The sequence below is a fragment of the Chiloscyllium plagiosum genome, chromosome 42, assembly GCF_004010195.1.
Source record: "Chiloscyllium plagiosum isolate BGI_BamShark_2017 chromosome 42, ASM401019v2, whole genome shotgun sequence".
Classification (NCBI taxonomy): domain Eukaryota; kingdom Metazoa; phylum Chordata; class Chondrichthyes; order Orectolobiformes; family Hemiscylliidae; genus Chiloscyllium; species Chiloscyllium plagiosum.
The window spans coordinates 7,338,259-7,362,896 of NC_057751.1; the positions used below are offsets into that span (position 1 = coordinate 7,338,259).

The window sequence follows — 24,638 nt, forward strand, 5'->3', positions numbered from 1 at the left end:
ATTTTATTCAACTCATCATTGGCTTGGTTATAGCATTCGCTCCTTGAAACTCTCTGCTTCTCTTTCCTGTTCTTGAAGATGCATCTTAAGATCTCACTGTTCAACCAAATCATTGGTCATCTGGTTCGCTTTCTGCTTATTGCAGTCAGTGGTAGCTTTTATTTGATATGCTCTTCTGAAACATAGGACACAGAACAATATAACACAGAACAGGCCCTTCAGCCCTTGATGTTGCGCCAGCCTGTGAACTATTCTCAGCTTGTCCCCCCTACACTATCCCAAAATCATCCATGTGCTTATCTAAGGATTGTTTAAATCTCCCTAATGCGGCTGAGTTGACGACCTTAGCAGGCAGGGCATTCCACGCCCTGACCACTCTCTGCATAAAGAACTTGCCTCTGACATCTGTCTTAAATCTATCAACCCTCAGTTTGTAGTTATGCCCTCTCACGCAAGCTGACGTCATCATCCTAGGAAAAAGTCTTTCTCTGTCTACTCTATCTACTCTATCTAATCCTCTGATCATCTTGTATGTCTCTATCAAATCCCCCCTTAGCCTTCTTCTTTCCAATGAGAACAGACCCTTTCCTCATAAGACCTTCCCTCCAGACCAGGCAACATCCTGGTAAATCTCCTCTGCTTTTCCAATGCTTCCACATCCTTTCTGTAATGGGGCGACCAGAACTGTACACACTATTCCAAGTGTGGCTGCACCAGCATTTTGTATAGTTGCAGCATGATATTGCAGTTCCGGAACTCAGTCCCTTTACCAATGAAACGTAACATACCGTATGCCTTCTTAACAGCACTATCCACCTGGGTGGCAACTTTCAGGGATCTATGCACATGGACTCCAAGATCTCTCTGCACATCCACACTACCAAGAATCTTTCCATTGACCAAGTACTCTGCCTTCCTGTTATTCTTCCCAAAGTGCATCACCTCACATTTATCTGCATTGAACTCCATTTGCCACCTCTCAGCCCAATTCTCTAGTTTATCCAAGTCCCCCTGCAATCTGTAACATTCTTCCAAACTGTCACTACTCTACCGACTTTAGTGTTGTCTGCAAATTTACTAATCCATCCACCTATGCCTGCATCTAAGTAATTTATAAAAATGACAAATAGCAGTGGTCCCAAAACAGATCCTTGTGACACACCACTAGTAACTGGACTCCAGTCTGAATATTTTCCATCAACCACTACTCGCTGCCTTCTTTCAGAAAGTCTGTTTCTAATCCAAACTGCTAAATCACCCTCAATTCCATGCTTCTGCATTTTCTCCATCAGCCTACCATGTGGAACCTTATCAAAGGCTTTACTGAAGTCTAAGCATACCACGTCAATTGCCCTGCCCTCATCTACATGCCTTGGACACCTTCTCAAAAAAACTCAGAGGTTTGTGAGACACGACCTGCCCTTGACGAAACCGTGTTGACTATCTGAAATCAAATTGTTGCTTGCTAGATGATTATAAATCTTATCTCTCATAATCTTTCCAAAACCTTTCCTACATCAGAAGTAAGGCTCACTGGTCTATAATTACCTGGGTCATCTCTGCTGCCCTTCTTGAACAAGGGAACAACATTTGCAATCCTCCTGTCCTCAGGTACTAAACCTGTAGAAAATTACGACTCACATATCAAAGCCAAATGCTCTGATATCTCCTCCCTAACTTCCCAGAGAATCCTTGGATAAATCCCATCCCACGCTGGGGACTTGTCTACATTCAGTCTTCGAGAAATGATAACATCTGTGCGTAACTAACCTCGATCCTTTCTAGTCTAATATCTCATACCTCATTCTTCTCCTCTACAATATTCTCCTTTTCCTGAGTGAACACTGATGAGAAATGTTCATTTAGCACCTCTCCGATCTCGACTGGGTCCACACTCAACTTCCCACTTCTGTCTTTGACTGGCCCTATTCCTACCCTAATCATCCTTTTATTCCTCACATACCTGTAGAAAATTTTAGGGTTCTCCTTTATTCTATTTGCTAAAGACTGTTCATGTCCTCTCTGCTCTTCTTAACTCTCTCTTTAAATCCTTCCCAGCTGATCTGTAACTCTCCGTTGCCTCATCTGAACCATCTTGCCTCATCAACACATAAGCCTCTTCCTTCTTAACAAGAGATGCAATTTCTGTAGTAAACCACGGTTCCCTTACCTTATCACTTCCTCCCTGCCTGACAGGGACATACCTATCAAGGACATGCAATATCTGTTCCTTAAACCAACTCCACATTTGGATTGTCTGCATCCCCTGCATTTTGCTACCCCATTCTATGCATCCTAATTCTTGCCTAATCGCATTATAATTGCCCTTGCCTCATTGGTAACTCGTGACCTGTGGCATGGACCTATCCCTTTCCATCGCTAAACTAAATGTAACTGAATTGTGGTCACTCTCTCCAAAGTGCTCACCTACAACTAAATCAAACACCTGGCCTGGTTCATTACCAAGCACCAGATCCAGTGTGGCCTCCCCTCTTGTTGGCCCTTCAATATACTGTGTCAGTAAACGTTGGGGAAGTTAAAGTCCCCATAATGACCACCCTGTTCCTTTCACTCCTACCCAGAATAATGTTGCTAATCCTCTCTGCCACCTCCCTGGAATTCAGCGGAGGCCTATAAAAAACTCCAAGAAGTGTGACCTCTCCTCCTGTTTCTAACCTCAGCCCACACTACCTCACTAGACGAGTCCTCACCAAAAGTTCTCTCAGCTACCGTTATACTATCTTTGACTAACAAAGCCATACCTCCCCCTCTTTTACTGCCTTGCCTGTTTTTAATGAAAGATCTAAACCCTGGAACCTGCAACATCCATTCCTCACCCTGCTCTATCCATGTCTCCGAAATGGCCACAACGTTGAAGTCCCAGGTGCCTATCCATGCTGCAAGCTCACCTACCTTATTTCTGGCGTTGAAGTAGACATGCTTCAAACCACTTGGCTGTCTGCCAGCACATTCCTGTGACCCTGAAATCCTGTCCCTATTCTTCCTACTGTCATCCTCCTGTGCACTGCAGCTACACCTCCGGTTCCCATCCCCCTGCTGAGCTAGTTTAAACCCACCCAAATAGCACCAGCAAATTTCCCAACCAGGATATTAGTACCCCTCTGGTTCAAGTGAAGACCGTCCTGTTTGTACAAGTCCCACCTTCCCCAGAATGAGCTCCAATTATCCAAAAACCTGAAACCCTCCCTCCGCACCATCCTTGCAGCCACATGTTTAGCTGATGTCACTCCCTATTCCTTGCCTCACTATCACGTGGCATGGGTAACAATCCAGAGATAACAACTCTTGTTTGTTCCAGGTCTCAGCTTCCATCCTAGCTCCCTGAACTCCTGCCTTACATCCCTATCCCTCTTTCTCCCTATGTCGTTGGTACCTACATGGACAACGACTTGAGGCTGGTCACCCTCTCCCTTCAGGACCCCAAAGATATGATCCGAGACATCACGGACCCTGGCACCTGGGAGGCTACACACCAACCGCGGGTCTTGTTCATTCCCTACAAACCTTCTATCTGAGCCTCTAACTATTGAGTCCCCAACGACTAACACTCTCCTCCTTTCCCTCCTTCCCTTCTATGCAACAGGGACAGGCTCTGTGCCAGACACCTGGGTCCCACTGCTTGCCCCTGGTAAGTTGTCCCCCTCAACAGTATCCAAAACGGTATACATGTTTTTCAGGGGAACGACCACAGGGGATCCCTCCACTGACTTTTTTTCCCCCTTTCGAACAGTCACCCAGCTTTCTTCTTGCCTCGGAGTAACTACTTCCCTGTAATTCCTATCTATCACAGCCTCTGCCTCCCGAATGATCCGAAGTTCATCTAGCTCCCACTCCAGTTCCCTAACACGGTCTTGGAGGAGTGAGAGTTGGGTGCACTTCCTGCAGATGTACTTGGATGGGACACTATTGGCGTCCCTGACCTCAAACATCATGCAGGAGGAACATTGCTCTCCCTGCACTGCCATCCCTGCTAGTCCCCTAGTCACAAAGTAAAAAAGAGATGTTTTACCTGATATGTCCCTGGTCTTTAAGTTTAGAGGAGGTGATTGGGTGAGAGGCCCTACAAAGGTAGGGTCTCGGGTTGAGAAGACACTGACTTATATAGCAAGACAGAAATAAAAATAAGAAGTCCCTCCTTTCCCAGAAACCACTGCACTTTGACTTCAAATTTAAAAGCACAAATCAGTGACTCACTGCTCCCGGCAGGCCCCTGGTGCAAGTTCCCACCCTTTAAGTTGCATCTGCCACTGAAAAACAGAAACACCTCAACATATTTTGCGACATGAAAGGTACAACCTGCGAAAAGTTGCAGCCTAATGTATGGAGTCAGAAATCTGACTTCTGGCTCCCACTTGTAATTTAGTGACTGCTGCTGGAAACTGCACGTCAATGTCTGATCATGGCCTGGCTGAGAAGCTATCTGTCGTCATGGTTCATTGCATGAAGCTCATTCGTGAAGAGTGACTATCTGGCAGAATGGAGCAATGGAAGGATTATCAAAACCTTAAAATTGTACATCAGTTAAAATGGAGCAAGCTCAGATAGCTGCTTTTACAGAGAAACGACCTCTGAATTCTGTGCGATGTTTGCTCTCTCTTATTGGTGGTAGAAGAATATGTTTTCTAGAAAGCGCTCCCTAAAGTTCTTTTTATCCTCCATGCCAAGGCATAACTATGAAACCAAACTTTGCATCCTAGTTCCAACTTTCTTTTGTCATTCAAGTGATTGGAGCAAGATTGACCTAGTAAAATCCATTGACTGTGCGATACTTGTTTGGGGTTGTTAACCTGGGCCAATCAGGGAGCCGTGGCTGACTGACAGAACAGTAGTTTCCCCCTCCAACTCTATTTTGATTTAGTCCCTACCCTCCCCTTCACTGTTTTTGATCACACAGCACTGCCCTTTGATGTGAAGGGCAGTGTTTGTCACTGGCCACCCGGGTGTTTTCCTATCTTCCTGGTGGTGGAATTTGAATAAAGATTCGTGCACTTTGTGTCTTTCACTGTGTCTCACACCTGCACACACACACCATGGGTGCTGGGGAAAAAAAAAGAAAGAATATAAAAAAAAGAACAGTAGTTTCAGAACAGCTCTTCAGTCTAGGGACTGGCTTTGAGCTGGCTGGTCAGAACCCATGTACCTCGCACATGTAAATGAAGGGTGAATTGATCAAGGGATACCACCATCTATGCAGTTATTTCAGGGTCCCAATACTTTTCCTTGTGGTATGCTGCTGAATAGCAGTCTCCAATCACTTAAAAATAGTAAATAAACAGGCGATTCAGGGAGCCGCCTCAATCTCGAGACTAGCTCTGAGCAAGCTAGTCAAAGTCTGCATAATGTGCATGTGTAAATCAAAGGTGACTTGCTGATGGGTGCCTGCCTCCTTGGAGTTGTTTCAGTTATCACCTGTGAAGTGTTTTTATTTCACTTCTGAGGTTGTAAATATGAAGTAAATGTCGGTTATTGAAAGCCCGCTTCCAAACGAAGCACTGTGCTTGGGTCTGTTAGTGGGATGGTTGGATAAAGAGTGAGAGGAAAAGTCACCTTTTCCTTCCAAACTACCATCACATTCTGCAAATTTGTGAATATTGTGAAAGACAGAGAATAGCAGCTTCATTTCAAACCTTGCTTCGTAACTTTCCTAATTATCTGATTAATTTTATTGGCAGAAGGCAGAGAGTGGGGATAAAAGGCTCCTTCTCAGGATGGAAACCAATGATGAGTGGTGTTCTACAAGGGTCAGGATATCAACTTTTTCACTTTATACATTAATGATCAGGATGAAGGACCTGAGGGCATTCTGGCGATGTTTGCAGATGATACAAAAAAGATAGAGGGGCAAGTAGGACAGAGGATGCAAGGAAGCTGCAGAAAGACTTAGACAGGTTAGGAGAGTGGGCAAAGAGGTGGCAGATGAAATACAATGTGGGAAAGAATGAGGTCTTGCACTTTGATAGGAAGGATATGGACTATTTCCTAAATGGGAAGAAAATTCATAAATCTGAAATGCAAAGGGATTTGGGAGTCCTCGTCCAGGTTTCTCTTCAGGTAAACTTGCAAGTTGGGTTGTCAGTTAGGAAGGCAAATACATTGTTGTCATTCATCTCAAGAGGACTTGAATATAAAAGCAGGGATGTACTTCTGAGGCTTTATAAGGCTCTGGTCAGATCGCATTTGGAGTATTGAGAGCAATTTTGGGCCCGACACCTCAGAAAGGATGATTTGGCCCTGGACTGGGTCCAGAGGAGGGTCACCAGAATGATCCCAGGAATGAAAAGCCTCAAATAGGAGAAACATTTGAGGACTCCGGGACTATATTCAGTGGAGTTTAGAAGGATTGGGGGTGGGGGTGGTGATCTGATTGAGACTTAGGGAATACTGAATGGCCAGGACACAGTGGATGTTGGGAAGATGTTTCCATTGGCAGGAGAGATGAGGACACGAGGGTAAAGCCTTAGATTAAAGGGAACACCCTTTTAGAATAGAGATAAAGAGCAACTTCTTGAGCTAGAGAGTGGCGAAACTGTGGAATCCATTGCCACAGAAGGCTGTGGAGGCCAGGTCATTGAGTATATTTAAAATAAAGATAGATAAGTTCTTGATTGCCAAGGGGGTCAAAGGTTACGGGGAGAAAGCGGGAAAATGGGTATGAAAAAACTATCAGCCATGATTGAATGGTGCGGCCGGATGGCCTAATTTCTGCTCCTATGTCTTATAGTCTTACGATACCACAAATGAAACACAAGCAGTAAGAAACAAGACTGATATTTTGTGACTTTTTTTTATACATTGTCAAATGTTAAGATGCATCTCCTAAACGTAGGTACAAGTATTAGTTGTAAAACAACTTTAACAAGGCTTTGTAAGAGGGCAATCAAAGAAACTGTGCAAAAGGATTAAATTCAAAGATGTTCTTAGTTACTCAGTAGAGCGCTGTCACTCTCATGTTTGTAGAATAGAATTAACACAGGGATTGCCACTTGAAATGTCAAAAAATTGTGAGAAGCAATCAATAACAAAGCAAACCCATTTTCAGATTATTTGGCCAGAGCATTGATGTCCAAGACCACAGGGATTACACTAAACATCAAAATGTACATATCCAACCAAATTGGGAGTCATTTATTCTGCCCAATACCTTTACGTTTCACTATTCCAGTGAATTATTGGTTGATCTCATACATTCTTTACTCCATAAAATATCATCTGAAACTCTGCCGCCTGTGGCTTAACTCAAAACCAACCCTGGTTACCACTCACCCCTGTGCTCACTGACTTATATTGACTCATAGACAAGTTATGACCTTGCTTTTAAGACTCTCATTGTATTTAAATCCGTCTGTCGCCTTGATCCCCCATGTCAGTGAATCTTTCTCACCATCTTCTGAGATGTCTGTGCTTTTGAAGTTTTGGCCTCTTGTGTATCCTCAATTTTAACTGCTCTGTCATTGGTGCTGCATCTTCATTTACCTTGGCCTGAATCTCTGGAACTCTCTGCCTAAACCTCCAGATGTATCTACCTCATTTTCCGGCGATAAGACAAGTCTTAAGATCCTGTACTTTTGGCCAAGCTTTTCTCCATCGTTATCCTTCTTAATGTGGTTCAGTATTATATTCTGTTTTCATGCTCCCACACAGTGCTTGGGAATGTTGTATTACTCAAATGCACAGTTGATAGGTTGTTATTGTACGATGTTCTGTTTTATATTTAGGGCACTGTCGTAATTTGAATCAATTGCATAACAGTTATTGTGAACCAGACCACAACTTAAACTTAAGTCTGGCAGCAAGACTAGAGGATATAAATCGTGAATTAATGGAAATATTTCGTGTAGATGGAAGGAAGAACTTGTTGACTCATTGTCGAAGAGCAGTTGAAGGGCAGTAGAACTGTTCAAAATGCAGCTGGATATTCAGCTTAGTTTATTTTTGAGAAATGAATTTCCATGGGTTGAACAGTTTCTTTTTCTTGCTTTGCTGCTTTTCTGTATGTAAATTTGTTCTCCAATGGAAGAGGAAGGTTCAGAAGTGAACAGTTTAGGCAAGGCCTCATCCCTGGGCCATGAGTGTCACAACCATTGCTGGTTATGAATCAATACAGTGACAACTGATTTAAAATGTGGGTGCGGTGTTCTACCAAACACTGCATGCTGTTGCTCAGATAACAAGCACAGTAAATGCAAAAAGCAAGAAGGCCATTCCCATTATATTTAATTAGCTTCTTGTTTGCCTGAGGCAGAGGGGTTATTAGGAGAGCACAGACAGCCAGCCACATTCTTTCACTTAGGAGAAAAAAAAGGCACCACTGGAGTTTTGCAATGAACAGAAATCTTCTTGTCACAGGATTTCAGTCAGGCGCCTGTTTAGGATGCTGGATCCACTCCTAACTCTTGGGAAATATTTACAGAAGAAATAACGCATAAACAGGGAGACTGAGCATTTTATTTTTCAGTCATTACTGGAAACAGTAAACATATCAGATTGGTGATCGTGATGTTTTTACTGTAAGCCTTTTTCAGAAACGTTCTTGTGAAAATACCAATTGGCCAGATTTGCACACATTCTTTTCTTTGGCTGAATCAAGCTTTCAATTCAAAGCCTGAAAATTAAATCTTGTTTTTAAATATCAATTTCTCTCCACCACCGTCACCACGAAATGTTTTCCATTCTCTCTGCAATGTGCTGACTTGAGGACTGTGTTGGATTTCATTCGCTACTTAATACTCTGCCCAACTGGCCTTGTTTATGCGTGAGCCAAACAGATTATTTGACTGCAGTGTCAATCACAGCTGACCCCAGTTTTGCAGTTGAGATCCAAATGATGACTTTGATTGTTTTTCCCTTCAAATTTTAATACTTTTGAATAAAGATTTTATGAATGTATATATTTATTTCACAGGGTAAAAACAATGACTGCAGATGCTGGAAGGGCTTTTGTCTGAAACGTCGATTTTACTGCTCCTCGGATGCTGCCTGAACTACTGTGCTCTTCCAGTACCACTAATCCAGAATATTTATTTCACAGGCATTTTTAATAACTCAGAATATTAAACATCAAGGCTGAATGTATGTTGGACAGCTTACTTCAGGTTGGGATTTTGGGTTAAGCACCCCAAATTATCTTTCCCACTGGTCTAATTGACAGATTAGCTGAGTGCCTCATGTCACCCTCTATAGCTGAAGGGTTGCTGGAGTTGATCACAGGATTGGCCTGAGATGGTGAGTGGAGAGAAGGGAAGGGGAAGGGAGGATGTGAGATGACATGGGAACTGTTGATGAGAAATTCTTGCACACTCACTCCTGCTGCTTCATTCCAACTTCAGATTGTGTAGTGACTTTTTTATGGGTGACTCTGATGTGGTGATAGTAATTTCATGGGCCAAAAAAATCCAAAGGGCCTGAGCTAATGTTCTGGGGGTGTGGATTCCCATCCCAAAACAGCAGCTGTGGAATCCAAATAAGTCGGGTGACTGATCATCATTGATTGTTGGAAAAACCCACCTGGTTCAGAAAATGAAATCTGCCTTTCTTGCACCTCAGATCCACATGTGCCTCCAGACCCACAGCGAAATGGTTCACTCTTTGAACTGCCCTCTGATGTGGCCATCAAGCCATTCATTTCAAGGGCAATTTGGGATGGAGAGCAAATGCTGTTCTTGACAGCAACATTCATGTCTCATGAATGATCTATTAACTCTGATAGCTGTGCTGCTGACTGGCTTGTTGTCTTGGCCCAACAGCAGCATGTGAAAGGGAACTAGGTAAATATCCTAGCTGGGAAAAAAGAAGAAAGTGGATTTAATTGACTTAGTCTATCATACAACCTGCATCAGAACAAAGGGTTTTTTTTAGATTAGATTACTTACAGTGTGGAAACAGGCCCTTCGGCCCAACAAGTCCACACCGACCCGCCGAAGCGTAACCCACCCAGACCCATTCTCCTACATTTACCCCTTCACCTAACACTACGGGCAATTTAGCATGGCCAATTCACCTAACCCCTGCACATTTTTGGATTGTGGGAGGAAACCGGAGCACCCGGAGGAAACCCACGCAGACACGGGGAGAATGTGCAAACTCCACACAGAGAGTCGCCTGAGGTGGGAATTGAACCCGGGTCTCTGGCGCTGTGAAGCAGCAGTGCTAACCACTGTGCTACCGTGCCACCCATAAATTTGAATGGCCTTTTTCTAAACTATGATATTCTATGACTCAAAATGAGGTGGTTAATTGAGCCAGGGACATCCATGTAATTGAATCCCAGCTTAAGTCAACAGCTTTGGAAAAGAAGGAGAGATAATTACAAGTTGACAAGAACAATACAGTGGAGAAACAGGAGCTGATTTTTTCACCTTTAGTTTACTTTGATAAAAGCCTGTTGGTTCAGTCTTTACCAGTGTCAGTGTTTCCTTTTATTAAAAGAAAAGTCTTAAAATGTCAAATTTCTTTATTTTTAAACTTTACTTTGAAATTAACTCCTTTCATCATCTGACAGGCAGCTGCGGAGTCATCTGAGCCTGGCGTCACGATTTGAAGGAAAGATGAATACACACCAATGCGAAATGATGTGCAGGTGAGTGGCAGGGATCAAAGGGGATTGGGCTTGTCTCCTGCTGGCACCGTGGTAACACCTACTATCTTCTTTAACAGGCACATATGGTGGTGTTAGTTTCTCTTTTAATTTTTTCCCATCGCTGTGGCAGAGATGGGAGGAACACAGTCCCATGAATGCACAGGTCACAACACAAGAGTAATTATTTTACCCTATTTCTCAGAACAGCCAATGATGTGTTGTCTCTATATCAGTCCATCAACCAAATTTCTTTAACAAACGCAAAATTATTGATTGACAAGAAAACAAAAGTTTGCTCTTGAGATGCAGAATTGAAGACAGGAAGCTTGTCATGTGAAAATATGAATGTGTACTCCACTAAATAATCCAAAACACCCACACACCCAGATACATGCACCAAGAAAAGCTAAACTCTCACTGCAGATAAGCTTGGAAAAGAAATACTTTTGATCAGTACAGATAGTTCTCCTATGACACTGTTGTTGTGTTCCAGTGTAACCTTGCTTAATAGAAAATCGCTTAATAGAAATAATAGGTCCTCCAGAGAAAAGTGGGATTCGGGGCAGACACTCAAACAATATCACTCATGGTCGCTCTAAAATCACCCAAAAGTCTAACGCAAAAAATAGCACAGCCTGAATGAAGGTTGAAATCATATTTATTAACGAAACAAAAGCAAATTTAACACAGTACATTTAAAAAATGTAAGAAAGCTGCTCTCTGTATATACCTCTCACAGAAAGCTGCTCTATTTGCAGCTGACATTGCGCATGCACAGGAGGAAACACGCAAACGGATTCCTGCTGGAATCGTCCTGTTCCGAACAGAGATAAGCATTCTCGAAAATTCCGTTCCCTAATTCTTCAGCAACGTTATAGCCAAATCGTGCTGATGAAACACGCATTATCTCAGAACTACCTGCAATGATGCATTCTTGAAATAAAGTTAAGGATGTGGTGTGGAATATTGAAATGGCTATTGATCTGGCATTCTGGCACAAGTAGACAGTTCATTTGAGGTGGCAGTTGTCTCTGAGATCTTGGTAGGTGCACCTTGTTCAGGAAACACTAATTGAGAAGTCTTCCAGTTGCCCTTCAAGAGGATAATCAGGTTGCTCACTAATTTAACAATCAGGATGCTTCAGAAACAAGCGAGGTGAGCTAAGCAATCTATTCGTCTGCAGGCTTCCCCCAAGTGAAAATCAACACAAACACCAACTGCCTGAAAAACATTGCCGAAATAAGAAGGGTACAAAATCTAATCAAGTAACTTTCAGCCAACAAGTCCAGCAACTTGAACCACATGGATTCCAAGAAATGCCTTGCTTTAAAAAAATTTGTGATGTGTCTTTTCACTGATGTTTATTAATTAAAACTCGATCTCCACAATACTTGAAACAAATCAATTTTTTAACATTCTACAGAACTCTGGTTCTGAAAAAATACTTATCATCATAGCAGATCATTATCTCAGATCACTCATGGACATCAGAAATTTTAATTATAATCCGTATTTTTAATAAGAGGACTGATATGGCCAAAAAGACTGGGGATGGAAATTCAGTGGTGATCCGGAGAGAGAGTGAATTTCAGACCTGCAGGCAACATAGAAGTTTCAAAGGAAGAAATGCTCTCCGAATTGAACTGTAATCCTCTGTGAGGATCTCAAACTGTGAACATCGTGGTGAAAAATGACAGCAACCTGAAGAGGAGGTACATTTTCCCATTTCAAGAATACATAAAAACAGGAGTTAGAAGCTAGTTTGACGCTGGTCTGTGTGTACGACTGGAAGGAGAAGGGGAATGGGTTATACATACATTTGGAAAGGAAAGGACTGATTAGGGATAGTCAGCATGGCTTTGTGTGTGGGAGGTCATGTCTCACTCATTTTTTTGAATTTTTTGAAGAGGTGACAAAGACAACTGATGAAGGCAGAGCAGTAGACGTTGTCTGTGTGGACTTTAGTAAAGCATTTGATAATGTTCCGCATCGTAGACTGGTTAGTAAGGTTAGATCACATGGGATGAAGGGTGAAATAGCCAATTGGATACAAAATTAGCTTGCAGGTAGGAGACAGAGAGTGGTGGTGAAGGAGGATTGTTTTTCAGATGGGAGGCCTGTGACCAGTGGTTTGCTACGAGGATTGGTGCTGGGTCTACTGCTTTTTGTTATTTTTATAAATGATTTGTATGTGAACATAGGACATATGCTTCGTAGGTTTGCAGATGATACCAAAATAGGTGGTGCAGTGGACAGTGAAAAAGATGATCTCAAAACAACGGGACATTGATCAGATGCGCCAAGGAGTAGCAGTTGGCATTTAATTTAGATAACTGCAAAGTGTTGCAGTTTTGGTAAGGCAAGCCGGGACAGGACTTAGAGAGTAAACGATAGGTCCCTGATGACTGTTACCAAGCTAAGAGACCTAGGTTCCTTGATAGGGGAGTCGCAAGTAAACAGGTGGTGAAGGAGGTGTTTGGCACATTTGCCTTTATTGGTCAAAACATTGAGTGTAGGAGTTGGGATCTCATTTCAGAGTCTTCGAGATGTACAGCATGGAAACAGACCCTTCAGTCCAACTCATGCTATATACGTACCACCCTTTACGGCTGTACAGAACATTGGTAAATGCTACTTCTGGAATACTATGCACAATTCTGGTCACCCTTCTGTACGAAGGATGTTGTTAAATTTGACAGAGTACAGCAATGGTTTAGAAGGATGTTGTTGGGACTTAGGGAGAGGTTGAAAAAGCTGGGGTCTTTTTTTCTTTCGAGCGTCAGAGGTTGAGGTGGGATCATATAGAGGTTTATAAATTCATGAGGGGCATGGATAGGGTGAATAGCCAAGGTCTTTTTCCCCAGGGGAGGAGAATCTAAGACTAGATGGCATAGGTTTAAGGTAAAAGGGGAAAGATTTAAAAGGGACCTCACTCTTCATTCAGAGATTGGTGTGTGTTTGGAATCAGCTGCCAGAGGGAAGTGGTGGAGGCTGGTACAATTACAATACTTAAAAGGCTGGATGGGTTGAAGAATCAGAAGTGTTTTGAGGGATCTGGGCTAAATGTTGGAAAATGGAACGATGTCAGATTGGAATGTCTGGTTGGCATGAGTGAGTTGGACCAAAGGGTCTGTTTCCATGCTTGTGACTCAATGAGTCTAAAGTGTGCTCTTGGAGGAAGGGGGGGTGCGCGCGTGTGTGTGTGTAAGAGCTGAGGTGCTCATGTGTACGAAATACAGTTCAAGCACTGGTCTGCTGTGAAGGTCATAGCTGAAGAAGCACATACATGACACTCCTTGCTTGCAAGTAAAGGGCCCTGTTCATGGAGTGCACTTGGAACCAGGGAGCCTGCAATCCAGTCAAAAGGAAAGAGGACCAGAGGAAGAATTCTCGTTCTGTGTTACCAGCTAACCATCAATGAAAGGAACCTGGACAAAGGATATTTGCTGAAAAAAGATCAGTAGGGACATCACCAGGGGATGATATCAAGTTCAGAAGTGATGGGTAAAGAGCCTACAAAAGGTGTCCAGCTAGGTTTCCATTATTCACTGCAGGAAATACTGGAACTGCACTTCAGAGGGAAAAAGGCCACCACTAATTACAGCTTAAAGATATGTTAAATCAAATTAGTGTTCAACTGTTTAACCCTTTGAGCTTAATCTGCCATCTAATAAGATGATGGCTGATCTTCTACCTCGACACCACTTTGCTGCCTAACATGAATTGTCTGGCTTCTCTTAATGTCCAGAAACATGCTGCTTACAGTCTTGAATAGACTCAACATTTGAATATCCACAGCTCTTTCAAGTAAAGAATTCCAAAAATTCACAACTCTCTCATTGAAGAAACGTTTTCTCAACTCAGTTCTAAATGGCTGAATTGTTGCTGTGACCTTCGACTTTGTGACCTTCAATCCGGGGAAAAAGAGCCTCTCATCATGTACCCTTATGATCTGTTTCATTTTGCCAAATATACTTCCTCATTGTAGAATCTCACATTGTTCACCCGCAGCATCGTTCGCAAAGAGTGAAGTGAAGACAGGCCTGGACTTGTGGAGCAAATTATAAATAAGAGTGTAGGAAAACAGCGAGATCTAGTGCAAGGTAATAGGGATTGCCTCTGAAGAATAATAAGAGCAAGGTAGGGACTTACTTGAGTGAACAGGAAGCTGAAAGAGGCTGAGAAGTTTGATTTCAACATCCAAGGAGTGAGCACATTGTGTCCATTGTTAGCCCAAGAATAGAGAAAAGGGTTTGACTGTTAATCCAAGGAAAGTACAAGCATGGTGTTCTCTTTGTTGTAATCTTTTGGCCCAAATGCAAAATGTGATATTTTTCATGGTTTGAACAAAACAAACAGTTTACTCAAAGTAACAGTCACTTTTTGTTGAATGCAATTGTTGCTACACCATTCAAAACATAAAGACAGCTAACTTTTTAACAATGGAGGCAAGAAATGTAAATCCAGTGTAAGGACCTGTTACTTTAACAAGTTCTGGCAATAGACAGTGTAAATTACGTTGCCATTGAAGTGATGAAACATGAATGAACTGCTGGCTTTTACTGTGTGTGATGCACCTTCCAGCTCCTTTTGTTTATCTGGACAGGTGCCAGGTTCCGTGTGCTTTGGACACTGTTTCCATAAAGTGCTGAGATAAGAAAACAGGAATGGTAATTGACAAGTTGCCAATATCTTCCACGGTCGGATAGGTCACACCAACATGCCTACGGTCATCCTCGACGCAAGGGTTTTATGCGTTCAGAGGATATGAGCTTTGGTGGCATGAGTGGCATTTATTGCATATCCTTAACTTTCCTGAGAAATTAATAGAGTTTCTTTTTTAACTGTTACACTCCATATGGTAGAGGTACACCACATTGCTGTGTTGGAGAGAATTTTCAAATTTCGACCCAGTGGTTGTGAAGTAGCAGCAATGGTCTGTGACTTGCAGGGAAATTTAGAGTGGTACTACTTCCCTGCACCAATGCTGTAGTCTAAATGTCATGGGTTTGGAAGAAACTTTGCAGTGGATTATGCGGTGCATTTTGGAGATTTTAAACTCTCCTGCCAGTGTGTGTGGATTCTGAAAGAAGTGAGATTTCCAGATGATGGATTTTGTGATAGTGAAGCTTTATTCTGGATGGTTTCAAGCCTCTAAAGTCTTATTGGACTTTCAACTCAGCAAGTAACTGCAGAAAATTCCATCACACTGCGAAGTTTTACTTTGAAGATAGTGGGCAACCTTTGGGGAGTCAGATGGTGAGTTACACAAGGCAGAATTTGGAGTCCCTGACCTACTTGGAGCCGAAAATGAATTGAGCAGGCCAGTCTTACTTCACAGAATGGAAGATCAAGAGAAAGTCGGAAAGCAAATAAAACAATTTTTAAAAAAAAAGCTTGTTATAGAAGGGAATCCATTTCTAATTTTTGTTTTTCTGGCACTGATCCATTTTTGGAGTTCTGCAATCAGAGTAGTGTAATTTGATTCCCTGGTGAATGGATATTCAAGTTGTCTACCTTTCAAGGTCTTGCCTGGAGCATGTACAGGTGTTTCAGCCAAGGCTTCCAATTGTTAGTGGGGAAAAAAAAGAAAATGAATAATTCTATTCACTGCTTCCAAACACACAAGCATTAAAAAAAACTATTTGAACATTGCTATATCCCATAAGCAACAACGAGATGTCTAAGCAAGTGGGTAGTTTTGGAAATGCTGGCAGGCCGTTTTGTGTTTGACTGGATACTGGGAGTATTCAACAGCGTTTTTTTGTCAGAAAAGTGCCAGTGAATCTCTCCAGCCGTTAGAGAAGGCAGGTGGAATCTTGGTTTAACATGTATCGAAAAGGCAGTACCTCTGATCATACAGTGCCCCATCAGTACTGCACTGGAAAAACAACATTTGTTTTTGCTCAAGCTTCCAGGCTGGGACTTGCATTCATAACTATCTAGGCCTGAGATTAGAGTGATCTCCACTGGGAAAGAGCTGGTACTTTGCTGAAAAGTTTAAATTCAGGACAGATATGGTTGTCCAAAAATGGCATCAGTGAAGTGCCGTGAGATTTACAGACCACTGTCGAAGGATCATGGAATCCCCGGTGGAGATTGCATCTGTCGAGTCTGCATTGACCCTCTAAACAGCATCCCACCTAGACCCAGTCCCAGATCCTATCCATGTAACCTGTGTTTCCCATGGCTAACCCACCTAATTTGCACAACCCTGGATACTATGGGACAATTTAGCACAACTAGGCCACCTAACCTGCACAGCTTTGGACTGTGGGAGGAAACATGAGCACCCAGAGGCCCCATGCAGACATGGAGAGAATATGCAAATTACACACGCACAGTCACCCAAGGCTGGCATTGAACCCAGTTTCCTGGTGCAATGCGGAAGCAGTGTCACCACTGTCCTGCCACCTCAACCAAAACATGAGCATAGCAAAATTATGGATGGTTTGTGGGCAGTACTATCTGGCAACACAGGTGGTAATAACCTGCTTGTTATGCTCAATTTGGATTCCACTGGGGTTGCTTGGCTCCACATCTCAGTACACCCTTGGTCCAAACATGGACGAAAAAGCTGGAGTCCAGAGTGGAGGTGGGAGTGATGGCATTTGAGCTCTCAACAAGGTAGTATATGACCAAGGTGGCGTGAAGGAGTCCTGACAAAATTGAAGTCAGTGTCAATCATGGGGGAATATTCTTCACTTGTTCAAGCTACACTTTACTCAAAGAAAGGTTGGCTTGCAATAACCACAGCAATCAGTAAACCCCAGGATATCTTTATCTGACTTCTTCGGGATAGTGTCCTGCACTGAAGCACTTTTAACAGTTTCATTAAAAACCTTACCTTCATTATATAATTCAAACAGGGCTGGAAAGACTAGATGCAAGTTCGATGTTTCCCATGGTTGGTGAGTCCAGAACCAGGGGAAATAGTTTCAGGATATTGGGTAGACCATTTGGAACTGAGTTGAGGAAACATTTATTCAGTCAAGTTGCAGTGAAATTGTGGAATTCCCCACCACAGAATGTTACGAAGGTCAAGCCACAAAATATATAAGAAAGAGATTGGTAATATTTTACATTTTAAAGGCATTGAGGTTTTATTAGAAAGCAGAAATGTGGTGCTGAGACAAAGGGACAGCTATGATTATATTGAATGGCAGAGCAGACTTGAAGGGTTGAATGGCTGACTTCTGCTCCTGGTTTCTCTGCAACCCCATAAAATTGATAAACTATTTGCTGCAGGAACAATAAGAGTACCACTGAGGAACCAGTCCCTTTGCAAATGTGAGAGGCAAAGATGAAATATTGAGCTGTCACTCAGTGTCCAAGGCTCACATTTGAAAAATTATAACTTAGTTGAAACATTGAGAGACCTGTACACAAGTAAAGGTCAGGCCCTTTTAGAGAGGCATTAATACACAGACTAATCCTTGCCTTTTTGTGGAATTGTCCTTCACATATACTCCTCCAAGTGGAATCATTGATCTAGACATTGACGCACAATCTAGCATCAATAAGCCTTGTCACTGTTAATGCAATGAACTGATCCACTGCATATGATTGAATTACACCCAAGTCAGTTTCTGCACGTTTGATGTTTCTGAAGGTGATTTTATCGTCCTTTTTCCTCACTTGTTCCCACCCAGTAATATGAGACTGTTCTTTGTCATGTGCATTGGTGCAAATCTCCATCAACGTAAGTTAATTATCAGCACTTATCATTGTTAAATCAGACTGCACTCCAATAGGGCTTTTCTTCTGTATATACATAGGAGCTTTCAATGCAGAAGGTAATTGGATCTTCAAGTCATCATATTCGGACTGGGTTACATTTAATCAGAATGAGATCTTCATATTACTTGTTTACAAAAAAAAATTGGTCTTTGAAGTATGTGTGTTTTTAAAGTTGCATTCGCCTTTCAAGGTGAAGTTTCTAAAATAGAAGCAAACTTGATGGTCCAGTGAGTATGTTCCAGGTTTGATCCTGTGTGTCGTGAGCTGTCTGATCTCAACTCAGCTGTGAGTAAAGAAAAACAGTTCAATTCTTCATTGTTAAGCCGAGGGGATAGAGAAAACGAGCTCAGCTTCGTGTTCCTCAGTGCCATCCAGTGACTAACCCATCTCTCACCAAGTGGAAAGACAGGGTGTCTGTCCCATTTGATCTCAGATTTGAATGCCATGTGTTTCTATTCACAGGGCTGGTCAGTGCGAGAATAATGAGAACTGAGGTGGGGATTGGGCAGAGAACAACTGCCAAAGAAATTGTATTCAAGAAACAAAGGGAAGAGAGAAGTGTACAATAATACATTGCATTTTACAACCTCAGGATATCCAAAACCACTTTACAGCCACTGAAGGATGTTTCTTGATCATTCATAGGGTATAAACATTGCAAAGAAGGCCAACATTTGTTGTCCATTCCTAATTACCCTTCAGAAGGTGGTGAAGGCCAACATTTTGAACTACTGCAAGTGAGTCCAAAGGCTGTGAGGAAGGGAGTTCCAGGATTTTGATCCAGCGATAAAAGGGAATTCTGATATCATTCCAAGTCAGATTGGTATGTGATTGGCTGGGAATTTTCATGTGTTTTTTCCATGCATCTGCCAGCCTTGTCCTTCCAGGTAGTAGACATTGTTGCTTGCATTGGTGGTGGTGGGAATGAATGTTTAAATTGGTGAATGGAGTGACCAATTAACTGAGCTACTTTATCTGAGATAGTATTAAGTTTTTGGGTGTTTTTGAAGTTACTTTCATCCATACAATTAGATATGGAGGTGCCGATGTTGGACTGGGGTGTACAAAGTTAAAAATGTCTGGGTCACTGGGACACTACAACTATCTTACTTCGTGTTCAGAATGATTCTAACCCCTGGGAAAGTTTTCCTGATTTGTTTTGACATAATTAACTTTAACTCAGCCTTAATTGACTCACATTTGGTCAATTGCTGCCTTGATATTCAGGGCAGACACTCTGACTTGCCTTCTTGAGTTCAGCTGTTTTGTCCATGCTTGAATCAAAGCTGTAATGAGATCAGGAGTTGAATGTGAGCAGGTTATTGCTGTGCTTCTTTCACTTCGATGATGGTTAAGAGTAGGTTGGTGGTGTGTTTGTTATCTGGATTTGAATTATACTGTTTTTTGTGGTGTGAATGGAAAATAGCTGAGCAACTTTCCACATGATCAGGTACATGCCAGTATGGAACAGCTTGGCTTGGAGCTGTTGTCATTGCTATCATATCAGAATTGTGATGGGAATATAATTAGGGAACAAAGTGGAAGCTTAGTAATGGCCACATATTGTCTCCTTCTGTGACTGATCTATTTCATTTTGCAGCAACAACAAGTTGCATTGATATGTCACCAAATTGCATACTGACCTCGAGGAACTAACAGGAAGGATCACCAGGACTCTTGTTAAAGTAGGCATCTTGTTAGCAGTGGCATAACAGATGGTGAGTTGCATTGAGAGACGAAAATATAAACTACTGAGCCTAGATTGTGAAAACACAACTGTCGATGCTGGAACAAAGGGAAGCAGGTCTGCTGAAGATGACTTTTTCAGAGAACTGGGATGTTGCAGAACTGAGAAAGGTAACAGAGAAGGAAAGCTCCGAGATGCCTTGACAGAGCTTTCAGTATGAGGTTGAGAATGGCATATTTGAAAGGTTTGCGGGACTGGGAGCCAGTGGGTCAGTGCACAATTGAATGCAGACAGCCTTATTTGTCTTGAGCTGGTGTATGAGGAGAGGAAACTTTATCAGCAAAGCGGTGGATTAGATGAGATTAATGAAGATGTCAGCGATATGTATTGATATAGCAGCAAGCAGATAATGTAGCGACAGTCGGTGCTTTTTGTGACAGAGAATGCTGAGTGCCATATCTGACTTTCACAATGATGAACAACATGGAAGTTGAAAACAATCAGAGATAATGAAGTCAGGTTGCTATCTGTGAAGGATAGTCACCAACCTCTTATCCATGAAGGATTAGTGAGAAGATACGAGGCTGCCGAGTTCTGAGATGGAGATTGAAATCACTGATTATGGGAAAGAGAGAAAGTGGGTGAGTTTCTTAATCAGTACTTTGCATCAGTCTTCACCAAGGAGAGGGACATGACGGATGTTGAGATTATGGATAGAAGTTTGAATACTCGAGGTCACGTCAGCATAAGGAGGGAGAAAGTGTAGGTATTCTAAAAGACATTAAGGTGGACAAGTCCCCTGGTCCAGATGGGATCTATCCCAGATTACTGAAGGAAGTGAGAGAGGAAATAGCTGGAGCCTTAACAGATATCTTTGCAGCATCCTTGAACACGGATGAGGTCTTGGAGGACTGGAAAATTGCTAATGTCACCTTGTTTAAGAAAGGTAGCAGGTAATTATAGATAAGTGAGCTGGATGTCAGTGGTAGAGAAGCAGCCGAAGAAGATACTGACGGATAGGATCTATTCACATTTGGAAGTAAATGGGCTTATCAGTGATAGGCAACATGGTTTTGTGCAGGGAGGATCATGTCTTACCAGCTTAATAGAATTCTTTGAGGAAGTGACAAAGTTGATTGATGAGGGAAGGGCTGTCGATGTCAAATACATGGACTTCAGTAAGGTGTTTGATAAGGTTCCCCAAGGTAGGCTGATGGAGAAAGTGAAGTCGCACGGGGTCCAGGGTGTACTAACTAGATGGATAAAGAACTGACTGGGCAACAAGAGACAGAGTAGTAGTGGAAGCGAGTTTCTCAAAATGGACAATGTGACCAGTGGTGTTCCACAGGGATCCATGCTGGGACTACTGTTGTTTGTGATATACATAAACAATCTGGAGGAAGATATAGGTGGTCTGATTAGCAAGTTTGCAGATGAGTACTAAGATTGGTGGGGTAACAGATAGTGAAGGGGAGTGTCAGAGAATACAGCAGAGTATAGGTAAATTGGAAAGTTGGGCGGAGAAATGGCAGATGGAGTTCAATGGGGCAAATGCGAGATGATGCATTTTGGAAGATCTAATTCAAGAGTGAATTAAGTGGAAAAGTCTTGGGAAACGATATACAGAGAGCTCTGGATGTCACAGGTCCATTATTCCTTGAAGGTGGCAATACAGGTCAATAGAGTGGTCAAGAAGACACACAGCATGCTTTCCTTCATTGGATGGGGTATTGAGTACAAGAGTTGGCAGGTCATGTTACAGTTGTATAAGACTTCAGTTCGGCCACATTTGGAATACTGCGTACAGGTTGCCACATTACCTAAAGGATGTGGATGCTTTGGAGAGGGTGCAGAGGACGTTCACCAGGATGTTGCCTCCTCTGGAGGGCACCAGCTATGCAGAGAGGTTGAGTATATTCGAATTATTTTCATTAGAAAGATGGAGATTGAGAGGGGACCTGATTGAGGTCTACAAAATCATGTGAGGTCGAGTAAGGATGGATAGCAAAAAGCTTTTTCCCGGAATGGGGGGCTCAATTACTTGGCGTCATGAGTTCCAGGTCAGAGAAGAAAAGTATAAGGGAAATATACATAGAAAATTCTTTATGCAGAGGGTAGTGGGTATCTGAAATTCTTTGCCAGCGGAGATGGTAGAGGCAGGCACAATAACATCATTTAAGATGTATTTAGACAGATACATGATTGTGTAGGGATCAGAGGATAAATGGAGAATAGGCGACAGGTTTAAACAGAGGATCTGGATCCATGCAAACTTGGAGGGCTGAAGGGCCTGTTCCTGTGCTGTAATTTTCTTTGTTAATAAGGAGCCACTCTATGCAGAGAATAACCAAGGAAAGGAGGGAGGTTAATCCCATAATTTGATCATTTATTTGATTGAGTTGGACCAACCTTTGTGTGGTGCACCTGCATTTGCCTACCTTGTTACAGTTCAGGACATGTATGACCACTATTCTGCAGTTTAACTTCGCTCATTGACCTTGACACCCCGTTCTTCCAAATTTTTTTCTGGAAAAAGAATTTCTCAGATCCTGTCTCATCTCCCACCTTTTACTCTCCATACATTTGGAAATTAGTTCAACATCTTCCTCCCCTGTCTTAACTCACTGATTTTAAAATTTTTGTCCTAGTTTTTTAATCCCTACATTGCCTTGCCCTTCTGATTATTGTAATCTCCTCCAGCCTCACAACCCTCCAAAACATTTCTGGTTCTGTCGACTCCTCGAGATGTACTGCAAAGAAACAGACCCTTCTGTACAACACATCAATACCAATCAGATGTCCTAAGTTAATCTAGTTGCTTTTGCCAGCATTGGGCCCATATCCTTTAAACCCTCCTATTCACATACCCATTCAGATGCTTTTGGAATGTTTTATTTGTGCCCGCCTCCACCATTTGTCTGATTAGATTAGATTACTTACAGTGTGGAAACAGGCCCTTCGGCCCAACAAGTCCACACCGACCCGCCGAAGCGCAACCCGCCCATACCCCTACATGTACCCCTTTTTACCTAACACTACGGGCAATTTAGTATGGCCAATTCACCTGACCTGCACATCTTTGTGACTGTGGGAGGAAACCGGAGCACCCAGAGGAAACCCACGCAGACACGGGGAGAATGTGCAAACTCCACACAGTCAGTCGCCTGAGGCGGGAATTGAACCCGGGTCTCTGGCGCTGTGAGGCAGCAGTGCTAACCATTGTGTCAAGGGCGGCAGCAGTGCTAACCACTGTGCCACCGTGCCGCCCGTCTGGTATCTCGTTCCATACATACACCATCCTCTGCGTGAAAAAGTTGCCTCTTCAGTCTTTTTTCTCTCTTCCCCCTCATTTTAAACCAATGCCATCCAGTTTTGGATTTCCCTGTCCTGGGGAACAGACCTTGGCTATTCACCCTATTCATGCCCATCATGATTTTATGAAGCTCTGTGGGGCCACCCATCAGCTTCCAACGCTCCAGGGAAAATAGCTCCCACCTATTTGGCCTCTCCCCATAGCTCAAACCCTTCAACCCCAGCAAAAGCCTTGTAAATCTTTTTCTGCAATCTGTCAAGTTTAACATCTTTCCTATAATTCTAGCCTCCATTTCACTCCCAATTTTAATTGTTCCACATTGATGGTTGTGCTTTCTCACTGATTAATATCTCTGCTTCTCTACCTTACTTTCATCCTTACAGCTTGATGCCCATGAATCCTCATGTGGCTTGTTGCCATACTTTGAAAAACTTTCTTGTCAAGTGCCTTGCAATGTTTGATAATATGAATGGTCTGTAAATACAAGAATTTGTTTTGCATGGGGGAGTGTTCTATATAAGGTTTTTAATTTATGAATGTCTTTGCTGAATTGCCTGGCTCTGATTTTCAGAACATGTCCCCTTGTCCTATACTCTCTGAGGGGGAGAAAACGTTTTCTGTAGTTACTCTATCAATTCCTTTTGAAGTCCATAACTGCACCTTTAATGTGGTTGCTGTTAACCACAGGAAGTTGTGCCTTTCAAATGCAGGATGACACATTCACAACAAAGCTGTTAGTGCAGAAGAGGTATGCTGATCCTGTTGTGAAAGTGAAAGAGATTTGAAGCCACAAACATTTTCAAGAGCCTGTTTCCTGACACCACAGCCAATGGAGATGACATTGTGATTTGAGACAAAAGGTTGTTATTCATTGCAAAGAATGTCTCCCTGCAACTGGTTTTGCTAGGTTGCTGAATTATGAAATGAATCCCTGAAACACTATGCCTCTTTCATACATGCACCCAAAAAGCTCCCATTGTGTGCATTTCATGCATCAGGAGGAAATCATGCGAAATCTTTTCTGGGGAATTGGGTAAGCTAATGAAATGGAAAAAGGACAAATTGATAAGACACTTGATAAATTACTTGAGGGACATGGCTTTATGAATTGAGTTTGTTGAATAGAAAACAAGGTAGTCATGCTAATTTATTTGGTAAAACCAATGACTGCAGATGCTGGAAACCAGATTCTGGATCAATGGTGCTGGAAGAGCACAGCAGTTCAGGCAGCATCCGAGGAGCTTCAGCAAAATCGACGTTTCGGGCAAAAGCCCTTCATCAGGAATAAAGGCAGAGAGCCT

The 24,638-nt window shown here is 42.5% G+C and overlaps 1 protein-coding gene across 1 annotated transcript in view; it reads left to right on the forward strand.

Annotated features, from left to right (window-relative positions):
* The first annotated feature begins 19,100 nt into the window (after positions 1-19,100).
* The window catches only part of sema4c (sema domain, immunoglobulin domain (Ig), transmembrane domain (TM) and short cytoplasmic domain, (semaphorin) 4C), a 115,442-nt gene continuing 109,904 nt past the window's right edge, over positions 19,101-24,638 (forward strand). Inside the window, exon 1 of the mRNA XM_043681280.1 lies at positions 19,101-19,160. The gene's annotated coding sequence lies outside the window, so the exon portion shown is untranslated. The remainder of the gene's footprint in view (positions 19,161-24,638) is intronic.